This window comes from Scyliorhinus torazame, chromosome 9, assembly GCF_047496885.1.
Source record: "Scyliorhinus torazame isolate Kashiwa2021f chromosome 9, sScyTor2.1, whole genome shotgun sequence".
Classification (NCBI taxonomy): Eukaryota; Metazoa; Chordata; class Chondrichthyes; order Carcharhiniformes; family Scyliorhinidae; genus Scyliorhinus; species Scyliorhinus torazame.
Genome location: NC_092715.1, coordinates 41,159,653 through 41,172,417, shown reverse-complemented (window position 1 = coordinate 41,172,417; position 12,765 = coordinate 41,159,653).

Below are 12,765 nucleotides of genomic sequence, written 5' to 3'. Positions count from 1 at the left end.
TAAGGAATTTATAAATAACATTATAAGCAATAATAAGAACATAAGCACAGACAGGATAGTGACGTTAATTAAAATTTAGTTAAGAAAATAATTAATTAGTTCATGAGACCACAATAAGGATGGCAGGGAACTGATGGACACCAGTGTGATCGACAGGGACCGTATCTGCAGTCAGTGTCTGCGGCTTTAGGAACTCCAGCTCAGATTTGATGAGTTGGAGGCCGAGCTTCAGACACTGCAATGCATCAGTGAGGGGGAAAGTTGCAGGAACACTTTGTTGTAGGAGGCAGTCACACCCCTTTGGTTTGGGCCTCCTTGCTTGGACTAAGATCAGGGACAGGGAGTTGTGGCTGTGAGTGGCGCAGGTATGGTGATCCAGGAGGTAGGACAAAGAACAATACAGCACAGGAACAGGCCTTTCCACCCTCCAAGCCGGCGCCGATCACGTGTCCTATCTAGACCAACCGCCTGCATCCTTCTATACCCTGTCCGTTCATGTGTCTATCTAGATAAGTCTTAAAGGTCGCTAACATATCTACCTCAACCACCTCATTTGGCAGTGCATTCCAGGCCACCACCACCCTCTGTGTAAAAAACATCACGCGCACATTTCCACTGAACCTTTCCCCCAACACCTTTAACTTGTGCCCCCTTGATCAGGGGGCTAGACAGCTGGTTTGTGATGCAGGACAAGGCCAGCAGCATGGGTTCAATTCCTGTACCAGCTGAGAATTCTGAATTCTCCCTCTGTGTACCCGAACAGGTGCCGGAATGTTGCGACTAGGGGCATTTCACAGTAACGTCATTGCAGTATTAATGTAAGCCTACTTGTGACAATAAAGGTTATTTATTTTTATTTATTTGTAATTTTCATTTCCGCCCTGGGAAAAAGCCTCCAACTATTCATCCTATCTATACCCCTAATAATTTTATAAACATCTATCAGGCCGCCCCTCAGCCTCTGTCTCTCTCGGGGGAACAATCCTAGTTTATTCAATCTCTCCTCACAGCTAATACCCTCCATATCAGGCAACATCCTGGTAAACCTTTTCTGTACTCTCTCCAAAGCCTCCACGTCCTTCTGGTAGTGCAGTGGCCAGAATTGGACACAGTATTCCAAATGTGACCTAACCAATGTTCGATATAATTGTACCATAATGTTTGAGCTTTTATATTCGATACCTCATCCTATGAAGACAAGCATGCCATATGCTTTCTTTACCACCATTTGCACCTGTGCTGCCAGTTTTAAGGATCTGTGAAATGAAATGAAAATGAAAATCGCTTATTGTCACAAGTAGGCTTCAAATGAAGTTACTGTGAAAAGCCCCTCGTCGCCACATTCCGGCACCTGTCTGTGTGTCTATGCTCCTGATGGTTCTGTCATTTATTTTATAATTTCTACCTGAATTGGATCTACTAAAATGCATCACCTTGCATTTGTATGGGTTAAATTCCATCTGCCATTTCTCTGTCCAATTTTGCAGCCTATCTATATCCTGTTGTGTTCTCTGACGATCTTCATCACTATTCGCAACTCCTGCAATCTTAGTATCATCCGCAAACTTGCTAATCAGACTCACTATATTTTTTTCCCAAGTCATTTATATATATTACAAAGAGCAGAGGTCCCAGAACTGATCACTGCAGAACACCACTAGTTACAGACCCCCATTCAGACAAACATCCTTCCACTGCTGCCCTCTGTCTTCTATGGCCAAACCAGTTCTGGATCCATACAGCTACTTTACCCCTGACCCCATGTGATCTAATCTTTTGCACTAACCTGCCATGAGGGACCTTATCAAATGCTTTACTAAAGTCCATATAGACAACATCCACAGCCTTTCCCTCGTCACCTCCTCAAAAAAATCAATCAAATTAGTGTGACGTGAAGTGGAGGCCTTTGCCATTTCCCAACAGGTTTGTAGTTCTCGCACATTGCTTGGCCATAGCAAGAGCTACACACTGGATGAGTGAACTGACCATGGCACCGCGGACCCTGATGCAAGAAGTGGGTCTCCCCGAGATTACACGGTGCCACCGAATTGCTTGCCTGGCCGTCCATGTGTCCGCAGCTGCCACTCAAAGTTCCCAACGGCCGATATGTGGTTAGAACCACGCCGTCGGGAACTCGGCCAGGCACACTTGGAGAATCGCGGGGGGGGGGCTCTGTCAATGGCTCCCTACCCGCGCCGCATAGACCGCACATGCGCGATTCGCAGCGGTTCTCCGGGGACCAGAGAATCGTTTCAGCGGCGCCCGTTACAATTCCCACACGAAAGCCCATCCTCCGCCCCCACACCGAATGCAATTTCGGAGCGGAGGCTCAGAGAATCCCACCCATGGTTGTAAGGTTGCCAAAGCTGGGACCTTAATATCCACAGTTCTTTGACATTTGAGATAAACAGGAACTGAACGAAAGGTGGTGGGGTAGCTCTGTTAATTAAGTATGATATTGTTCAGTAGTGAGCAAGGATCTTACTTTACAAGTGCAAGATGTAGAATCAGTTACGGCATTAGAAGTCATTTATGGAAGTTATTAACAGACCCTCTAACTGTAGCTACACTGTAAAACAGAGTATACAGGAACAATTGGAGTTTGTAAGAAGAGTATTGCAATAATCATGAGCAATTTCAATCATCATAAATTTTGGGAAAATCACTTTGGTAAAGGTAGCCTGGAAGATAAATAGGGTGCATTTGGGACAATTTCTCAGAGCAGTACATTCTAGCGCCAGCCAAGGAGCAGGCTATTTAAAATCTGGTAATGTGCAATCAGATAGGATTGATTAATGACTTCCAGTAAAGGGCCTCCTATGCAACAGTGATCGTAACACATAGACTTTCATGTTAAGTTTGAGGGAGAGAAGTGTGGGTTTAAGACGAGTGACTTCACCTTAAATGAAGACAATGACAAGGGTATGTGGACAGAGGTGGCTAAAGTGAATTGGGAAAATAGTTTAAAATGTAGGAGAGTAGAGAAACAGTGGCAGACATTTAAGGACATATTCCTTAACTCTCAGGAAAGACATATTCGACTGAGAAAGAAAAATTCCATGAGACGGATGCACAATCTGTGGTTAATTAAGAAGTTTAAGAGTAGCATCAAATTTGGGAACATAGTGTATAATAATTTGAAGATTAGTGGTTGGTCGCAATATTGAACGTGTTTTAGAAATCAGCAACAAATGACTAAAAAATTCATGAGGGAGAAATTGGACTATGAGATAAAGTAAGCAGATAATAAGAGTATCTACAAGGATCACATGACACACTACCCTTCTACTTTTGGCATGTTGCTATCCCTTAAAGGCAAATTGCAACATCCCCCTTTTATTTTTGAATATACCTGTCCCCCACTTCCAAACAAGTAGAACTATTGACAATACATGTTCATGCTAAGAGGAACATGCTGCACTCCAGGAGCCTTTATTTCAGAAACTGATTTGTTATCATTTCGAGTTGAAATTGAGAACAAATTAATGCACAGGCATGTGGACCACATCCGGGAATCATTCCAACGAATGCGGGATCAATCTGCAATTGATATTTCGCTGTCAACCTCTGAGGTGTGTGGTCACCCTGCAGATGTTGTTCCTGGTAGACAAAGCGAGCTGGCATGTGCAAATCCACCCAGTTCCTGTGGCGCGTCCTTTTCTGTGGCTCAAGACCCCGTGATTCCTGCTCTGAAAACCCCCCCAATAGAGTTGCATCACTCTGACCATCCCCGCAGAGCCATGATTTGTAGAAGAGGGGAACTTAATGCTGAGAGACATTGCTGATGTTGTGTAGTTGGGGGGGTAGTAAGATGGTGATAATCCGGTAATATCGCCATGTATGTTCCCAATAAAGTTTACGTTTGTTTGCACCAAACCGGCGCCTGCCTCAAGTTATCACATCATGCATAACTTTAAAAGGGGAAAATAACTGATCTCCGTCACCGAATTCCAGATAAGTTCTTCTTCTTGTACATTCTTTGTCTGTGAATAGAATTTCCCAGTAAGTATTCTGGTTCTTAAACGGAAGAAGACTTGACAATCTGATAAAACAACTAGCTAAGGATTCTTGCAGTCAAAGTAACTTAACTGTGGTTATTGTCCCTTTAAGGGCAACACAGCAGAGTAAGGGTCACCTGCCCTGGGTGACTAATCAGGCCTCAGAGTGGGGAATCAACCCAGGGGGAGGAGCTCTCCTAGGCAGAGGTATTTTAGAACAGCTGTAAATATGCTGCTACTCTCAAAGATCACTAAATAAATCCCTTTCTTGTTCACTTGGGCAGAAGTGGATCTCGATTGGTCCACTAATGAAGATATCATTAAAGTGCACTACAAAGTGATAACCCTGAAGCAGATTCTCCATTGTCTTTTGGAATATTGCACTTGACAAAGACATGCCAAAAGGCAGGCACATGTGGAATAGGTCTTTGCCTGTGTTTATCGTGACATATCCCAGGAAGCATAATCCAATTTGAGTTGCTGGTGTGCATGACTCATATCCAGCTTTATGTAAGATTGATCTCCTGCCATCTTTGCGTACAGGTCTTTAATCCTCGGAATTGGATATTTATCCAGTTTATCATGAGGATGGTGTTGTTCGGTTTCAATACAGGGACGATAGATGCTGCCCATTCCAAGAACTGAATTGACTGGACAATGCTTAGTTCTTACAACCTGTTTAACTCAGTGTCCACTTTCTCTGGTGAGGCAAATGGTACCAGTCTTGCCCGAAAGAATCGGGGAATTGCCTCAAAGTCAATGTAAATCTTAACTTGTAGCCCTTTGACTTTGTCTCATTCATCATGGAAGATGGAGAGTGGTGGCATAGTGCTATTGTCGCTGGACTAGTAACCCAGAGACCCAGGATAATGATCTGGGGGCCTGGGTTTGAATTCCACCAAGGCAGATGATGGAATTTAAACCCAATAAAATATCTGGAATTAAAAGTCCAATGATGACCATGAAACCATTGTCAATTGTTGGAAAAACCCGGATTTAGCACACTCTGCCTGAATTTAGCACACTGGGCTAAACAGCTGGCTTGTAATGCAGAACAAGTCACCAGCGTGGGTTCAATTCCCATACCGGCCTCCCTGAACAGGTGTTGGAATATGGTGACTAGAGGCTTTTCACAGAAACTTCATTGAAGCCTACTTGTGACAATAAACTATTATAAGGGGCTGGTTTAGCACAGGGCTAAATAGCTGGCTTTTAAAGCAGACCAAGGCAGGCCAGCGGCATGGTTCAATTCCCGTACCAGCCTCCCCGAAAAGGCGCCGGAATGTAGCGACTAGGGGCTTTTCACAGTAACTTCATTTGAAGCCTACTTGTGACAATAAGCGATTTTCATTTCATTTTCATTTCAAACCCTTCTGGTTCACTGGATAAAAGCAAATTACTGCGGATGCTGGAATCTGAAACGAAAGAGAAAATGCTGGAAAATCTCAGCAAGTCTGCCAGCATCAGTAGGGAGAGAAAAGAGCGAACGTTTCGAGTCCGATGACTCTTTGTCAAAGCTAACAGACAGAGAAAGTGGGAAATATTTATACTGTGGAGTGAGAATGAGTATGAGAATGAGTGGGTATTTATACTGTGGAGCTATCACTCATCTTTCATTCTCACTCCACAGTATAAATATTTCCCACTTTCTCTGCCTGTTAGCCTTGAAAAAGAGTAATCGGACTCGAAACATTAGCTCTTTTCTCTCCCTGCTGCCAGACCGGCTGAGATTTTCCATCATTTTCTCTTTCCCATCTGGTTCACTAATCTCCTTTAGGGAAGGAAATCTGCCATCCTTACCTGGTCTGGCCTACATGTGGCTCCAGACCCACAGCAATGTGGTTGACTCTTAACTGCCCCCCCTCAAGGGCAATTACGGATGTGCAACAAATGCTGGCACAGCCTGCGATGCCCATGTCCCATGAACGCATTAAAAAAAATGTTGTCCAGAGCATACAGATACGATTGTGGTGCCTTTTATTTTTTTGTGCTTCTCTCGCATAAGCCTTCAACTTGGCAGAAGTGCTCCCCAAGTTTAGTGGTTGGACTCCCTCGCTTAGGCACCTAAGAAGGAAGTGGTTGATGTCCTTGTATCCACTTCCTTCTTAAGAGGCTTTGCATTTACCCAGAGCATTACTAAGGTCTGATTTCCATGTTTTCAGATTAAAAAGAGAGTGATTACCAGAATTATCATAGAATCCATAGAATCTCAACAGTGAAGAATGAGGCCATTTGGCCCATTGTGTTTGCACCAACTCTCCAAACGAACACCCCAACTACGCCCACTCTCCTGTCCGATCCCTGAAACATACACCTAACCTACACATCTGAGGACACTAAAAGACAATTTAGTTTGGCTAATCTCCCAAATTTGCACATCTTTGGGTTGTGGGAGGAAACTGGAGCACCTGGAGGAAACCTAAGCAGACACGGGGAGAACGTGCAAACTCCACAGACAGTCACTGAAGCCCAGAATTGAACCCGGGTCCCTGGTGCTGTGAGGCAACAGTGCTAACCACTGTGCCATTGTGCCACCACTGAAATTAATGGTGCCAGGTTCTTCTACATTGTATACTTATAACATCATGGTTGATTGATTACTCAGTGATCTTGATTTAGCTCTACATTGCTTTATCAAATGTTCTCTTCTGTAACAATAAAAACATTTAGGGCATGATTGAATGGCTTTGTCGCACCCGACTTGATGGCATGACAAGGCCGTTAAATCACACGAGAGGCTTCTGCTAAGATTTGCGACATCTCGTGCTATGTAATGAGGTAATGAGAACTTCACTGGGTGAGAACCAGATTGATATATTTCAGGAGCCATTAGGCTCATTTAAATATGTCGGCGCCTTATTCTCTCGCGGCCTGGGAGCGAATGCCAGCACCCTGGCAATGGCATCTTTAAAAATGAATTTTAATAATGTGGAGTCTCATTCTGTCAGACAACAATTAGGGTTGGTGGCGTGTTTTTCTTTACTTGCTCTGTCTTTCATAGCTCTCTTTCCTAATTTCATTTCTTTATCTCATCTAAATCAAATTTAATTTTCTTGCTTTAAATCGTGTGATTTGGAATTTGCTTGTCTCAGTGAGGGTTTATCATTCCAATGGATTGATCACTCCCATTTCCCTCTGGATGCCCTGTGGAAAGTGCTACATTGAACAAAGAACAAAGAACAGTACAGCACAGGAACAGGCCCTTCGGCCCTCCAAGCCTGCGTCGACCATGATACCTGCCTAAACTAAAACCGTATGCACTTTCGGAGTCCATATCCTTCCATTCCCACCCTGTAGGATCGGCTGTGGGATTATAAGAAACCTAAATTGAGAAGCCTGCAGAAGCTCTGTGGGCAATTTTCAGAAGTGCTGTCCCTTCACTAGGAAAAGCAAAATCCAAGGGCCAAAATTTCTCAGAAAATATCAAACAAATACATGCAGTCGGAATCATTTTAGATAACATGGTATTTCTAAGGAACTGAAAACTTCTTTCTTTGACTTTTCAACGGAATATTTCGGCCTGCTGAATTTTCACCACGATGGAGAGCCTTTCCATCATAGCAAAAATGGTGGGTGAGCCTGGAGATCCGACATCGGGCCCCGAACATTGCACTTCCTATTTTCGCAAGGGCGTGACTGGAGTCAGGCCAGCATTCACACATGTGCAGTTTTACAGAGGCAGCCGGCCATTTAAATCACCAGCTGCCTCCACAGAAGTGACACTTTGGTAGGTTAGGAGTGTGAAACCTGATTTGTTCAAATTAGACCAGGTAAGAGCTGATTTGATATTAATGGACTTGTTTAGATGCCCCTTTGGAGAGGTAAGGTTTATGGTCCCGTGGCCCATTTGTGAGTAGTAAGGCACCATTTGGGATATTTTAAAGTAAACGTGATTGTGCGCAAAAAGTGGATTCGCTCATTGGAACTGAAAATGTTGTCAAAGAACTGTCAAGCTGTCAAAGGACTGCCAAGTTATCAATAAATTGTCAAAACTCATTGGAACTGTTAAAGCTGCCAAGGGTTTTAATTCTACTGGGCTTTAAATTAAAAGTAAATGTGAAGTTTATAGCTCCAAGTTATTGTGGAATAGAGATGTTGTTTTTATAAGAGAAGGAATTTCAATGTATCAAATATTTTTCTTATCAATGAGAATTGTTTTTATTGTTTAAAATAGTGACATTGTCAATAGACATAAAACTTCATTTTATGGCAATAATCTTCCTGAGGTTTGACCATGGTGGATGCTTGCTGAGTTGACATGGCAATGATAGAACAAAGGGTGGTGGGTTGAGGAATGAGTTGACATGTTTTGGCACTAAATTGACGTAGGGGGCTATAAAGGACGATGAGAATTAGTGGAGGGCATAAAGTGGCATGGGAGTATGAGGGGGCATGGGGACGGACGGTAGTGAATAGAGAGGCATGAGTTGGCAACAGGTTTATGAGAGATCATGGGGATGTGGGCATGAAGTGGGACAGATTGGCATGAATGGGGCATGTAGATTGTGTGGGGAAGGCATTATGAAGTGAGGGCTGTTTTTTGTTTGAATCATTTATTAATTCAATCTAACAATGTGCGGGAGCATGCTGACCTGTCGCTCATCTCGCCTTCATACCCGGCAGGCTCCCCACTCATCCTGGGGGCAGTGGGTATGACTTTGAATCCAGCCTGCCACCCCAGAATGAAAATCGGACCTGCGGGCCTCGATGTTGAAAGGTCGGGGTTTGCAGAGCCCGGTTTCTCTCCTACCTGCGTGGCCGAACCTAGCAGCAAAGATCTGTACCTTCACTTGATGGATGAAGCTGTAAAATCATTTTCTGAAACACAAATTGCCTTCTAATGAAAAGCTTTAAAGGGTTAATTTTGCCTTCAGACAACAACTAAAGGATTAATCAGAGAGCAAGCCACACCATCATACATTTGGAGCCGATGGCTTACCCATACACTCTACACATGTAACAAATTAACCTGATTGATTACAGCTTCCAAATGTATCCTGTGAACCATAACCAACCAGCAAGGGAGTATTCACCTCACTTTACCTTCAAAGGTGATTACTCAGATACAGAGGTACCCTCTAAATATAATTAACTTCAAAAACTAGGCAGTCAGTGAGCTCTTCTTAGTTTCCTGCAATGATAAATAGTACTTTTGAATCTTTCAGCGGAATATTTCCAAGGCTGAGAAGAAAGAATGGGGTGTACGACGAATGGAACAGTTCTTTCAAAGAACACAAATATGCATGATGGGCCGAATGGTTTCCTTTTGTGCTGTTAGATTCTACCATTTATGAAATATTCATAATCAAAGCATTCCTATTAAATAAAGCAGTGGTTGGCTGAGATATAGAAATCTACCATGTATAAACGTGTATTTTTGAATTTTGAAAAACTACCTAAAGTTTTGTTTTTCCTTCAATCTTCATTTTCTGTTTCTATTTTTAAGCATATGCATGTAAGAATATTATGCCTATGATAAAATGTCGATGTTGTACAGTCTCACAGTACATTGAATATTTTTCCACCCAGGGCTTTTGTGAAAAGGCTACTTTTAGTGATTTTGTTTGTTCAAAGCAAAGTCTATTCACACGCAAGGTTTTGAAAAATAATTGCCATGTTTTCCCAGACATCCGGGGCGGGATTCTCCGGTATCCGGCGGGCGGGCAATACCGGCGCTAAAGAATGGCGCAAACCACTCCGGCGTTGGGCCGCCCGTTAGGTGCGGACTCCTCTGCCCCTTCGGGGGCTTGGCCGGCGCTGGAGTTATTGGCGCCACGCCAATTGGCTCCAAAGGGCCTCCGCCAGCCAGCACGAGTTGGCGCATGTGCAGGAGCGCCAGCGTGATCCCAGAACCGCTGGCGTGATCCCTGCGCATGCGCAGGGGGTTTCTTCTCCACGCCAGCCATGGCGGAGCTTTACACAGGCCGGTGCGGAGGGAAAGCATGCCCCCACGGCTCAGACCCACCCGCAGATTGGTGGGCCCCGATCACGGGCCAGGCCACCCCTGCGCCCCCCCGAAGACTCCGCAGGTCACTCTCAGAGCCAGGTCCCGCCGGTACAAACCTTCTATAATTCACGCCGGTGGGACTGGCCGAAAATGGGCGGCCGCTCGGTCCATCGGGGACTGGAGAATCGGCGGTGAGGCCACTGCCAACGGCCCCCGAACGGCGTGGCGCGATCCCCGCCCCCGCCAAAAATCCGGCACCGGAGAATTCGGCAGCCGGCGTCGGAGTGGCGAGGCAGGGTTCATGCCACCCCCCGTCGATTGTCCGACCTGGCGGGGGGTTGGAGAATCCCGCCCCCGATATACCTGGTTGATGTGCCATATAAAGGGTGAGATTCTCCGTTGTCCGATGCTGATATCATAATCGGCGATCGGGCGGAGGATCCCATCCAACGCCAAAATCTTTGACGCCGGTCACCAAGCTCCGCCTCCTCGGAGTGGCGTAATCACGTTGCGCGTTGCAACGGTGTTGCCACATTATCGTCACGCCCTCCCGCGGTGCCCTGCCCTCAATGGGCTGAGTTCCCGACCGCATTGTTGAAATGTGGTCTGAGCGGTCGGGAACGTGGTGTGGTGGCTGTGGACTGTGTCCAGTGCTGCCACACTCAGCCAGGATCCATGCCGCTGGCTGGGGTGGGGGGGGGGGCATCTGCGACAACTGGGGGACTGTAGGGGGGTGGCCAGGGGGTGGCCTGTGGGGTCGCGCATGGTCATCGCCTGTGCATGCGCAGCCAGGGACCTGGCTATTCTCTGGCCGTTTTCGATATGGGTGCCGGGAGTTTCACCCCATGCCGCAGCGAGCAGTGTTTAATGTGAATTTTTCGAGGATGTGACCAGTAGAGTGGACAAGGGTGAACCAGTGGATGTTGTGTATCTGGACTTTCAAAAGGTTTTTGACAAGGTCCCACACAAGAGATTAGTGAGCAAAAATAAAAGCTCATAGTATTGGGGGTAATATATTGGCATGGATAGAAAACTGGTTGGCAGACAGGAAGCAGAGAGAGGGTATAAATGGGTCCTTTTCAGAGTGGCAGGCAATCACTAGAGTGGTACCGCAGGGTTCAGTGCTGGGACCCCAGCTGTTCACAATATACTTTAATAATTTGGATGAAGGAATTGCAAGCAATGTCTCCAAATTTGCAAACAACACTAAGCTGGGTGGCAGTGTGGGCTAAAGGGGCTGCAGAGTGACTTGGACAGGATGGTTGAGTGGGCAAATACTTGGCAAATGGAATATAATGTGGGTAAATGTGAGGTAATCCACTTTATGGCAAAAACAGGAAGGTAGGTTATTAGCTGAATGGTAGCAGTTTAGGAAAAGGGGAAGTGCAATGAGACCTGGGTGTCATGGAGAACAGTCGCTGAAGGTTGGCATGCAGGTAACAGAAGCTGGTGAGGAAAGCTAATGGCATGCTGACATTCATAGCAAGTGGATTTGAGTCTCGGAGTAGTGATGTCTTGCTGCAGTTATACAGGGCCTTGGTGAGGCCACACCTTGAGTATTGTGTGCAGTTTTGATCTCCTAGTTTGAGGAAGGACGTTCTTGCTATTGAGGGTGTACAGCGAAGGTTCGCCAGACTAACTCCCAGGATGGCAGGACTGACATATGAAGAAAGACTGGATCACTGGGCTTGTTCTCACTGGAGTTTGGAAGAATGAGATGGGATCTCATAGAAATATATAAAACCCTGAAGGGACTGGACATGCTAGATGCAGGAAGAATGCTCCTGATGCTGGGGTCATCCAGAACTAGGGGTCACAGCCTAACAATAAGGGTAGCCATGATGTGGAGATGCCGGCATTGGACTGGGGTGGGCACAGTAAGAAGTCTTACAACACCAGGTTAAAGTCCAACAGGTTTGTTTTGAAACAGTAGCTTTCGGAGCACTGCTCCTTCATCAGGTGAATGAAGAGGTGGGTTCCACAAACACATGTCTAGACAAATTCAGTGATGCAAGATGACACTTTGAATGTGAATCTTTGAAGGTTATTAAGCCTTTATAGTCCAGATGGTGTGACTGGAGAGAGGGAAATCATCGGCCATCTTGCATCATTGAGTTTGTCTATATATGTTTGTGGAACCCACCTCGTCATTCACCTGATGAAGGAGATGCGCTCTGAAATATAGTGATTCGAAACAAACCTGTTGGACTTTAACCTGGTGTTGCAAGACTTCTTACTAAGAATATGGGGTAAGCCATTCAAGATGAAATGAGGAAGAACTTCTTCTCTCAGAGAGTTGTAACCCTGTGAAATGCTCTCCCACAGGAAGATGCTGAGGCTAGTTTGTTGAATATATTCAAGAGGGAGCTGGAAGTGGCCCTTGGAGCTAAAGGGATCAAATGTATGGAGAGAAAGCGGGAGTGAGATACTGAATTTGCATGATCAGCCATGATCATACTGAATGGTGGTGCAGGCTCAAAGGGCCGAATGGCCTCCTCCTGCACCTATTTTCGATAGGTGGGGGCGGGGAAGATCTCATTTTGAGATCCCTACCGGCGCAAATCCCGTTATGGCTGTCTCGTGAAAGTTAGCGACTATAACAGGATTTGAGCCTGCGGCTAACAGGCCTGGAGAATCTACCCCCAACAGCTCCTACTGTGGCTTAGTGTCGTATTTTGTTTTATAATGCTCCTACGATGCACCTTCAAATGTTTTATTTTGTTCAAGGAGCAATATAAATATAAGTTCTTGTTGTTTGTAGGTACCAATGTTGAAGCATGGATCCCAAATATTAAGTTCAGATTGATTAGATAGATCAGG